A 12500-nucleotide genomic window follows, 5' to 3' on the forward strand; every position below is an offset into this window, starting at 1 on the left:
ATCTAATATGATGAGGAAACTATATCCTGTTAGTAATGTGGGACTACAGTCTTCGGAACTTTCTTAATTGCCTGGTTGCTTGTTATGCCAACTTGGTAGAGCATTCAGAGTTTGAATGTAAGCCTCTTGACCACTTTTCTACCTGTTTCAATGATCTTGGTATGTGTTAGGTTAGTACAAATATCAAAATAGAGTAATGGTTCAGCACAGAAAATCAGATATGAGGTAACTGAAAGTCTGGAAGAGCTTTGGAGAATGTATAGCACACTTATGACAGCTCATGTGTTCTGCAGATTCTTGTATGGTGTACATAAATGTTATTGGAAGATCAGCAACTCTTAGACTGCATTCCATCATCATCAGTGCCCAGTACACCACTGTCTTGCTGTGGCCATATCACAAATGTTTATAGATTTAAAGTCTTCTCTGCAATAGGCCGATTGGATTATTAGCTTAATCAAGGGTCATGTTGCTTAATCTTGAACAACACATTGAGCAGATTTTTTGGTTGACTTAGCCATGAATCTTAAGTCCAGGGAAATTTAACTTGTTTCTCCACTAAGCATATCAAGAGTTTACAAGTAAAAATTCAGGGATTGCTGTTAATATTGAAAGATTACAAACATTATTGTCTTAAGATGCAAGAGAAATATCACTGATACAGGGTAAATTTGTAATTTTGCACAAGTTAGTAATTGGAAGGAATTGTCAGTTTTATAACATTATAGTTCATAACATCAGGGTAATACTATCATGATGTTTATGCTTTAGTAGAGTGGAAAACCAGTGGATTTTGTCATAAGAGACAGTATCAGCTAAATAGCTAAGCAAGAAGCAGAGGCAGATGTTAAGCTGTTGTATGAATGTCTATATATTTTTTTTGTATATGTGTGGAAGTATTGGTAATATGTCAGTTAGTATATTTCTACAATACAGAATTTGATACTGACTGCAACTATAATTACAGGTAGTCTTGCTTTATAATTTTTGATTCAGTAAAAAATAAATAAATGAATAAATAAATGAATATATAAATGCTCAATGCTGAGAATATGGATATGTCATGAGATGCAAATGAGATGGATGCTGTTAGGTTTATCAATATTTCTTTTCTTTCCAAAGGCAACAAGCTACACTTTTTTTAATTTACAACAAGGCAATAGGAGTGATGTATGTTTCTCCTCTATTTCACATAGTGAATAAAGCTTTCAACATCAACAACAGCAAAAAGTGTTTGACAATATTCTACAGGAAATATATTGCTCATTTTACTGTGTATAACCTAGGATTATCTGTTCTTTTTGATGAGTCTGGACTTGGCGAACCTAAATTTGACCTGTAGGCCTGTAATTTGCCAGTTTTGGGAGTCTCCAAACAGCATAATTTTGGCAAGGCTAGCTCCATTTACAAATACTTTGACAAGTTGTCTTCTCAGTTGATGTAGTCAGTTCAAATGAAGAAGAGCAGTTCTGTTGCTCCAATATTCAGTTGTGGTTCAGATTTTATGGCTTGATGAAAATGATGGTAATGAATCCCTGAAAAAAAATGTGTACATATACAGGAAAATCATTGAGAAAAGAATGTGTGTGCTTCTATGTATGATTTCAGTTTACAGAATGAAAAAGTGGTTCTGGAACTGTTCTCTTTTAATGAAGCTGTACTTTACTTTGATTCTGCATTTATTTTTCCTTTTCAAGCAGGAATAAGAAGAGTTTATTAAAGTGGCTGAACTGATAGATAGTGTAATATGTCATTGATGTTTTTAAGTACAGTGATAATGCATGGTATGTAATTCACTGAAACTTGTAGTGCATTATTTTGTTAATGATGTCGATAGTTACTGAGGAACAATATTGACTTGTGATGTTCTTCTTTTCTTACTGCAGGAAGATTTGATTTTGATTCAGAAATTTTGTGTATGTATGTCAACAGGATATTTTATCTGCAAAATATTTTTACATTTAAGAGATACTTAAAATGATTTATAATTATGTATCTTCTGACAAACCATGATACCTCTACAGAAAGGAGACAGTATTTCACATATGCAAAAATATGAAATAGTACTCCCTTTTTCCTCCGGTGTGTTGTTTATAACCATTGGACTTAATTTTGAGCACATATCACTAATCTGTGTAAGAAAAAAAAAAACATAAAACAGAAGGAACTCGTGCACCCAATATGAATATATTTTCACAGTTACACTTATGTGGATGTAAAGTTTTGATGCTTTTGCAGTCTAAACCATTTTTTGTATCTTCTGAAAATGTGAATTCTTTGTTTTGTTTTGCAGATTCATGTCCATATTATTTTGCTTCATTGTTTTTTCCTACATCTTGGCTACCCCTAAAGCAAGCTAAGAAAGACTGTGATGCATGTACGCATAAATATATATAATAGCAGGCATGTGACTTGTTAAAATCTTTGAAATTATAGAATCATAAGCAAAAACACCGATGGTTACCCGGCATCTACATTCACATCTACATTCACGTCCACATTCACGTCAACATTCACATCTACATTCACATCTACATTCACATCTACATTCATGTCTACATTCACGTCTACATTCTCGTCTACATTCTCGTCTACATTCACGTCTACATTCACGTCTACATTCACGTCTACATTCACGTCTACATTCACATCTACATTCACGTCTACATTCACGTCTACATTCTCGTCTACATTCTCGTCTACATTCTCGTCTTCATTCTCGCTTATATTCTCGTCTACATTCTCTCACACACACACACACACACACACACACACACACACACACACACACACACACACACACACACACACACACACACACACACACACACTGTATATCTTTAAATGATCCTTAAAAGATAAATTGTATAAGGCTCATTTTAGTCCACAGCGGTAGAGTTGGTTTGGGGCCACAGGAAGTACCGCATGGAAGATGCAAGGAGTCATGTTGTCTGTTTTCCTTTGCCAATTACTGACCAGTTTTTGTAGGTCTGTGTTGTATGTTCTCTACTGTATATTTGGATGTCAGTTTTTGCTTTGTTGAAAGAGGAAAAGGTAAGAATAAGTTATTGAATAGGGAAATCTGTGAATTAATAGTATTTGAACTTATATTTCATTATATTGTATTTCTTTAAATGTTAAGGAAACAAACTTCATAAAGATATAGGGAAGATAAATTGATATCACATAATCTTTATTGAGGATTTTACTGTAATATTACTGTGATTTTGTTATATTGTGTTATACAAATTTTATTATTAACTATTGCTGATGTATGTGGTAAAAAGTAAAGTAAATTCTTCTTTGCTTGGTGTTTCAAAAGATATTTGTCAGTGATTCTGAATATTGGTGATATACATAAAAAGTTGAATAGACTAGGAATGGGGGAATCAAAGTAAGGATGTCTGTCTGTCATCCTTCCACTCTCTGAATTTGTCTTTCATTCCATATCAGTCAAATATATATTTCCATCTGCATCCTCTCCTTTTAAAATGTACTTACCGTGAACCAGTATATCTGAAACATGTACTTAACTCGTTGTAGGATGTATTGGTTTAATTAGTTCCTAATGTGAAATGTGTTGAAATTTGGCCATGGTGGATGAGAGGCAATAAATCTTTATTTTTCACAAATATGTCTTAGTTTATTTTGAGTGCTATATACAAAAGGGTTAGACAGAAACTAGATATTTCAACTTGTTTTATTTGTTCAGAAATTACCTGTGTCTGCTGTTTACTTACTGAATGTTCGATGAATTTACTGTACCATGTATGTGTTATTGTGGATAAAGAATTTCCTTTTTTTTTCTCAAATTGAAGGCAAACTGGAGAATTTTTTTTAAGTACTAAGGGATCATGTGACATTTAAAGAATGTCATTTGTGGAATTTTCTTTTGACTTATTTGTACATTCTCAGAAAAATGCCCACTTATGTTTAAAAGTACTACCCTATATAATCTGTGGTCAACTTACAGTATATGACAAACCACCCCACTAAATACTATACTGTAGTGTATATTATATGGTGAATATAGAGTGTGATGAGACTAATTTTGAAGTTAGAAACCATGTGTACATCAGATGCATAATGTTTTATTAGAAAAAAAAAAAAAAAATCTGAAGAAAAATCTTAAAACATCATTGTGTGTCAGGGCATAAAAACCCCTTTGGGTTAGACATGAAGTTTTGCATACATGGTGTATCAACATGAGGTATTTACACAGGAAAGTAAATATCTACCATAACCCTTTCCATGAGGCATAAGAGAGACCATGGTTTGGAATTATTCACCTCATGGTTCAAAGTGTTAAAATGCTTCCAACAGCCTGGTCTTGAAATGTAGACAGTAGACGATATGTGACAGGGGTTTGTAATAAAAATAATCATTCGCAGTTGCCTTTAAGTGAAGCATCTACTGCCAAATATACTCAACCTTGATAGAGCATGGTTCTTTTTTTAACCCTTGGTATATATGTGACCTTACAAATAAGAGGCTTGTCCACTATATTCTGAAACATTTTTAGCGGTCATTTACAAATTTCTATGATTTAGATTAACCCAATTTTGCCGGGAAAATGCTGTGCTCTTTTCTTTTTTTTTCTTTTTTTTTTCTTCTTCTTGTGAAATGTCTCTGCACATAGATGGCTCTGCTAGTGCTTAGCCACAAAGGAGTCAATTAGTAGACTTTATGACCTTACCTAATTTCACCTTTCCTTGAATTAGCGGGATTTTTTTTTTTTTTTTGACTAATGCTATGAATATCAATGGTGTTATTTTTATTATAAACATCATAATTACTATTATAAACAGTAACAGCACAGTAAGATAATGTAAAATATTTTCATAAATCAAGGAAAAGGGTAAATGGGCAAAACAGGCTGTACTTGAAATTGGCTCATTGTTACTTGTGTACAAGTGTAGCCATCTATGTGTAAAAACAACTAATAAAGTAAACTCAGTGGGCATGGTATGTACATACATGCCATGCCCAGCAGAATTGGCTTAGTAATAAAAAAATATAAATGATCCCAAGAATAAACTTGTATCTCAGAAATTGGTGACTGGCCTCAGACAAACACTGTAGCTGTATTATAGGGTTATATTGGTTACGGGAGAATTGTAAGAGTTGCAAGATCATGGAATGATTCCTGATGCTCCAGTATATATACTACAAAACCTTGTTGCTGGTAAGCTGACCATGTAGTACTTATACTACAGAAACTTTCCAGACATTTTATGGTGTTTTATACTTTGTGCTTCATATGGGGTTGTTGTGGGAGAGTATAAGAGACAGAGACTGAGGCCCAATGTAGGGGATCATCTCTTTAATGGACCTCAGCTTTTGCCTCTGATACTAATACCCCTTCCTCGATGCTTTCTGCCAACTCTCTCCTTTCCAAATCATTCGCCCAGGTCATTACTCAACTTCCATTCATCTTCATTTTCTGCCCCCTTCCCCCTTATTACTACTCTATCCTCTATCCCCCCCCACAGTACTACCTCTTCCCATATCACCCTCTCTTCCTCCCTGTTCTTCTACTACTTCCGCCTCTGCAAACCTATTGAGTACTCTTTCTAGCACGGCCAAGCGGGATTGATTCTTTGTGATTCCCCCACAGCTCCTTACTCTGATTACATCCTTCTTTTCCAACAATGTCTCCAGAAACAAGTAGTAAAGTTTCCTTTTGCAGTTGTTCATGCTTTGTAATAGTTACATCTGAGTCCCAGACTCTTGCACTATCTACACTGACTGACCTCACTTCAAACCTATTCCTGCCTAGCCTCGCTCCTCTCTTAATACTTGTACTGGTATTGTTTCCATATCCCCGGCTGAATGCCCTGTCTATGATTATGACTAGTCAGACTGTGAAAACGACCTTCTTGTCTGCCTCGTTAACTATGATTCAGAGGTAGTACTGTGCTACACTATTCCTCCCAGAGGCCAGCATAAGTCTGACACCAATATTGCCAAGATTTGGTGTATCCTGTGTTGATCATCCTGCCAAACACTGTCACTTCATGGCCCACTGATCTCTATGTACCCAACTTGGTATGGACAGTTCAATTGTAGGAGCTGCCCTGCCTACAACTCAAATCTGAGCTAGCAGTTCTCAGATTCACACTAGGTCTAACTCTACGTGAGGTTTTTCTCACTACCTATTCCTATGCTGTTCTTCACTCTGCTCCCCTCCCATCTTCTCAAGATGTCTCAACTTCTCCAGTATCTCTTTCCTTTACCCCTTACCATCCTACCTCTACTCCCTCCCTTCCCCAGTCAAATTCTTTTTCCAATCTAACTCCAGATACTCCAGTCTCTACCACTTTCCCGATGCCTACCCCTCCTCCTCCTCCTCACTTTAACTGTCGCACCAGGCAATCTAGACATTCCACCCCATCTTCTACCACATCCTCTTCTACACCCACTTCTTCCTTTGCTCCTCGGATATCTATCTTCCCCTTCTCATAAGAAAACCTTCGTTTCTCAGACCTCCCCACCTTCAGAAATTTCTGGACACCCAAAACTTCTTAACATGACCCAAGAGACTGCTCCGCTCTTTCATCCACCCTCCAATCTCTATATTCGTATTCCTTCTGCATTCAAAGTAATTGCTGATATCCAACCCCATCGTCCTCAAGTTACTTATACCCCTCTTCCTCCCACTTTCTTCCAACACACCCCATCCTTCCTTTCTCTCCGGATCCTTCCCCCTTGACATTCTTCCTCATACTTTACCACCTCCCCTCGTTCCCTTATCTCATTCTCCGGATTCTTCTCCTCCTACTCCTTTGCCCGTTTACGAATAGATCACACCCGACTCACGCATTCATACCTCACGTCACACTCCAACCATCCTCTATGCTCCACAAGCAATGCTTCTTTCAGTCCCGCTTTATTGAAGCCCGTGCCCTCGCTTTTCCTTACTTGTCCTCTCTTCCCCCTGACCCCTAACCGGTTGAACATCCACACGGAATCCCCTACCTCTTTAATTAACAGCCTTTTCTCAAACGCATAAATACCCTCCATTTGACCTAATCACCCTTTGTCCTTAACCCTTTCCCTTCTAGCAATCCCTATCCTCCTCTTTCCACTCTTTTCACTACCATATTATCAAATCACCGTTGAAATCTAAGACATTTTGTTCTACAAAAGAACTCCCATTACAATACTTTACCATAGTGCTATAGACCTTTGATGTTTGGCACATTTGTTTAAAAACATTCTCCTCCTACTTATCCGACACCCATTTATATCCTTATTACCCGATGATTGTTTCATAATGGCTCCCTTGCAGTTTTCCTTGTATAGTGTTCCTCTTCCTTCCTCAGATACATAGATACTCTCTATTTGGTCTAATCGCCCTACGCCCTTAACCCCTTCCCGCCATACTCCATTTGCTCACTCCTCTTTACCCTATACTATGTTATAACGCTCTGCAACCTAAGGGGTCTAACTGCTGATCGTTAAGTCATTTTGCCCTTTTCGCCACAACAACGTCTAACACATTTATTTGTTTAAACCATTAGCTCTCATACGGAGACATCAACAATGTTGAAAATATTTATGTGGAATACATATGTTCCTTCTTAGTTTATTATATATTCAAGAACATGTCATGCAATTAGTGCCGTTTAAGAACTACCCATGACCTCAGATCTGCCTACTTATCTAAACTGTTTATCAGAATGACTCATCCCATGAGGTCTATGATCTACTGACAAAGGAATTGGTGTGGGCTTACGAGTTTGTATGTGTATGTATGTGTGCGTGTACGTGTGCTTATGCACTTCAGTGTGTGTGTGTGTGTGTGTGTGTGTGTGTGTGTGTGTGTGTGTGTGTGTGTGTGTATGTGTGTTCGTGTGCACGCACGTGATTATGCACTTCAGTGTGTGTGTGTGTGTGTGTGTGTGTGTGTGTGTGTGTGTGTGTGTGTGTGTGTGTGTGTGTGTGTGTATGTGTGTTCGTGTGCACGCACGTGATTATGCACTTCAGTGTGTGTGTGTGTGTGTGTGTGTGTGTGTGTGTGTGTGTGTGTGTGTGTGTGTGTGTGTGTGTGTGTGTGTGCATGTTCGTGTGCACGCACTAGATTATGCACTTCAGTGTGTGTGTGTGTGTGTGTGTGTGTGTGTGTGTGTGTGTGTGTGTGTGTGTGTGTGTGTGTGTGTGTGCATGTTCGTGTGCACGCACGGGATTATGCACTTCAGTGTGTGTGTGTGTGTGTGCATGTTCGTGTGCACGCACGGGATTATGCACTTCAGTGTGTGTGTGTGTGTGTGTGTGTGTGTGTGTGTGTGTGTGTGTGTGTGTGTGTATGTGTCAGTGCGCGCGCACGTGTCGCGATCTCTCTCATCTCCCCCCCCCCCCCTCTCTCTCTCTCTCTCTCTCTCTCTCTCTCTCTCTCTCTCTCTCTCTCTCTCTCTCTCTCTCTCTCTCTCTCTCTCTCTCTCTCTCTCTGTCTCTCTCTCTCTCTCTCTCTGTCTCTCTCTCTCTGTCTCTCTCTCTCGTCTCTCTCTCTCGTCTCTCTCTCTCGGTCTCTCTCTCCTCGTCTCTCTCTCTCTGTCTCTCTCTCTGTCTCTCTCTCTCTGTCTCTCTCTCTGTCTCTCTCTCTGTCTCTCTCTTGCTGACCTGAGTTCGAATCCCTCGCCGCTAGTGGATGGCAACCCCGGCCATTCCTTACACACAGGGGTTAACTTAGAAGCAAAACGATGCAGACACCATGTCACACCAAGAATATTCATTGTAACAAATGGAATCAAGCTAAACTAAACCTCTACGACCTTGGCGACACCTGATTTATCTTTAGCTATCTATTCCACATTACTCGACCGTTCGTCTGCTAAACTCTCTGAAAATATTACCATTTTAGCGTTTCTGCATCCGGTATTATTTAACCCTGGCTACCCAGTTTAAACCATCAAGCATTATTTAGAAAGTGAAAATACAAGACACCTAGAAAAAAATCAGCTTCTTGAGACTGGACAGCGAAAGGGTTGATTTTATTAAAAACAAGTTCAGTGTATACCCTGGCTCACCATTATAAATATACTCCTCACCATCATGAATTTTGTTTGAGTAAAGCTGCAAAGCAATTGCAAATATTTTTATCCTCGCTTTGTGTTAAGGTAGAAACAGTTGCATGTACGTCCTCTATTTACTTTTAAACATTCTTACGCACGTTTTCTTTCTTTTCTTTTCACCTCCCTGGGTGATTGTTTCATGGCATATGTAAGATCTTCTGAAACATGAAAATGCTTATGTTTCCTTGTAAAAAATGGGGTCTTAAAGTAATAGTGTTAAGTGGTTCATTGGCTTCAATATTGTATATATGTATATGTATATGTATACACATATGTTTATATATACATATACTGTATGTATGTATGTATGTATGTATGTATGTAAGTATATATGTATGTATGAATGAATGAATGAATGAATGAATGAATGAATGTATTTATGCATGCATGTAGTACTTATATAGAACTATGTAAGGTCTACGTTAATGACCTCAAATGTTGACGCGAAAGATTATTTTCAGTAAATAATGATAATGATCTTTTAAATACTTTTATATAACTCGTATTACAAATATGCAGAAAATATAAATATATTCACAGAAATGGTGTATATACTAAAACTTGTTAAATTTACGACAACTCAAAATGCGTGATGTATAGGATCAACTATGTTTTTTGTTTATCTGTGAAACGTAATCCCATTTCTTCATCTTCTAAAAAAAATCGTAGTCTGTTTTTGCAACCGTGTGCTGCATATTGTACCCTGTCGATTTTATATCCCGACAACAGTTTAATCTCCTCTGCCCGGGTGATTAATGGCAGGCATCACTGCGACAGATCCGCCCTGGTGCCGGCACGCAATACCTTGCCTGCACGATAAACTTCGCGCCACTGATATGAAGTCGCCACTTTGAGTCGTTTGGAGCTCAGTGGGTCCAACTCTTTAACGTGTATGGTCGCACCCGTGGCTAACTTCAAGGTGGATAATTAGTGTTCTAAAGCCGAAAACAATTCCCCACTGAGGATATTTCTCTCCATCGGTGGCGGGAATACTAGAAGAATATGCTCAGACACGGTGGCGGGATTGCGGAACGAGGAAGGTTGGGGGGGGGGGGGGTGATATATTCTTCTTTTCTTAGGATCGTACAGTCCTTTTGCTTCAGTGCCATAATCAGAGAGAATGAACATGCACAATGTACCCTGACATGTAGGATTCATGTTGAAAAAAAATACAAGTAGAATAACGAAGGAACACATAAGCAAACACGAACACGCCGAAGGCCTTTTCGTTATATTGGTAATCTGAAGAAGCAATATAGGCGAAAAGGCCTTCGGTATATTCGTGTGTTTACTTGTTCTTCCCTCCGTTGTCCTACCTGTATCCACACATGCGCAGGTATTTTACTTTTCACTCGTCACTTGTCCAAACCTCATTCGACGTTACTCCTTTTCAGATTTTGTTAAACTTCAGTTCTAAAGATAAAGAACTTGCAGGACAGTTTTGCATTAACTAATATCAATCTTAACATTTTAGTTAATGTGATGTTCGTACTTTCTGCTGCTCCATTCTGTTCAAAGGTTTTCTATATCGTCAGTTTGTGCCGACTACCTTTGTCTTCAAGTAGCTTCCGAGCCGTCATTGTATATTTTCCTCCATTAACCACGCACAAGGCTTTTCATTCTAAAAATCTTTAGAAGACCTTCTTGCGTTTCAGGATCGAGTCTTATTACTAACATATCAAAAGAGTATTCAATTCTGCTAAAGGACAAAGTAATCATTTTTATCTGCACACACTATGATGCACCAAACCAAGTTGCTTCTTCAGCTATCAGCCTACATCAACCTTTAACTTCCTACGCTGATGTTTTCTACCTATACACGACACGTCTGGCACCTTGGAGGAATCATAAGCCAAGCACATCGACCAAATATTCTCAGCTAACTTTTGTGCAAAAAGTTAACCATATCAGAGGTTTTGATATATATATATATATATATATATATATATATATATATATATAAATGCAACCATCAAGCTCCACACAGACACCGATAAAATCCCAATTAAGAAAGGTGTTAAACAGGGCGATACCATCTCACCAAAACTATTTACAGCTTGCCTTGAGGAAATATTGAGGAAAGGGTATCAAAATTGGAGACGAATACCTAAACAATCTAAGATTTGCAGATGATATTGTTCTCTTCAGTGAATCTGCAAATGAAATGCAGCAACTAATAAATGATCTGAATAAAGAAAGCCTGAAAGTCGGACTTAGGATGAACATGGATGAAGATCGTGAGGTGGTAGACAAGTATATATACCTAGGGCAACTCGTACAGACAAACACATCTAGCGAAAAGGAAATTAAGCGACGCATCAATCTAGGCTGGAGCGCCTTCGGCAGACACAGTCGCATACCAAGAGGCTCCTTGGCATTATGTTTAAAAAGAAAAGTCTTTAACCAATGTATCCTCCCAGTTATGACCTGTGGATCAGAAACATGGACTACAACCAAATTACTGGAGAGAAAACTAAAAAGTGCCCATACAGGGATGGAGAGTTTGATGCTGGGAATTAGTCTAAGAGATAGGATGAGGGCGACGTGGATCAGGGAACAGATAAAAGTGGAAGATATACTTGGGAGCATCAAAAAGAAAACATGGCAATGGGCAGGTCATATATATCGGATACAGGACAACAGATGGACAAAGAAAGTAACAGACTTGGTTACAGATAACACAAAGAAGCCAAGGGCCAGACCTATGACAAGATGGCGCGACGAAATAACGAAATTTGGGGGCCAAGACTGGAAGCAAAAAACGCAAGACAGAGAAAGATGGAAAAGATTGGGAGAGGCCTACGTCCTGCAGTGGAATGACCCAGGCTGATGGTGATATATATATATATATATATATATATGTATACACACACACACACACACACACACACACACACACACACACACACACACACACACACACACATATATACATATATATTAAAATTTCAGGCACTATAAATACTCTAATCTTAGTTGCGATCTGCTTCCCTTTCCGACTCATAACCTTACACCCAGCCTTGCTGAACTTGATTCCATTTCCAGATATTGTGGCTTTTGGTCAAAATATACGTGCTACGTGACATGTAGCTTGCGGTCTCGATCACTTCTTCCAGGATGAATACTTCAACAGTCATTGCACACACTCTAGGTTGCTCGGAAGTTCGCTGCGCATCGCTAGAGTAAGCAGAGGGCGCATGACTCACCACTAGACCTGTGCATACCCTAATGAATTACTTCCGTCTCCTTGTTTTGCCTGTACCCCAGTTGCTGCCTTCGTGTATGTGTATATGTGACTAAGTGCATCATTACGTACATATGTGCTTTTATGTATATGTAAGAATTTTCCGACTCTATTCTTATCAGGTCCCATTTATTTAGTTATAAGTGACCAACACGACTGCAAGGCTGACACTTTCGGCATTT

General features: G+C 38.4%; 1 protein-coding gene across 1 annotated transcript in view; it reads left to right on the forward strand.

Annotated features, from left to right (window-relative positions):
• The window catches only part of LOC125034525 (ankyrin repeat domain-containing protein 13D-like), a 26017-nt gene extending 21576 nt beyond the window's left edge, over window positions 1-4441 (forward strand). The window contains exon 15 of the mRNA XM_047626374.1: window positions 1-4441. This exon is cut by the window's left edge and continues 937 nt beyond it. The gene's annotated coding sequence lies outside the window, so the exon portion shown is untranslated.
• Window positions 4442-12500: the final 8059 nt, after the last annotated feature.

The sequence above is a fragment of the Penaeus chinensis genome, chromosome 18 (assembly GCF_019202785.1).
Source record: "Penaeus chinensis breed Huanghai No. 1 chromosome 18, ASM1920278v2, whole genome shotgun sequence".
NCBI classification, from domain to species: Eukaryota; Metazoa; Arthropoda; class Malacostraca; order Decapoda; family Penaeidae; genus Penaeus; species Penaeus chinensis.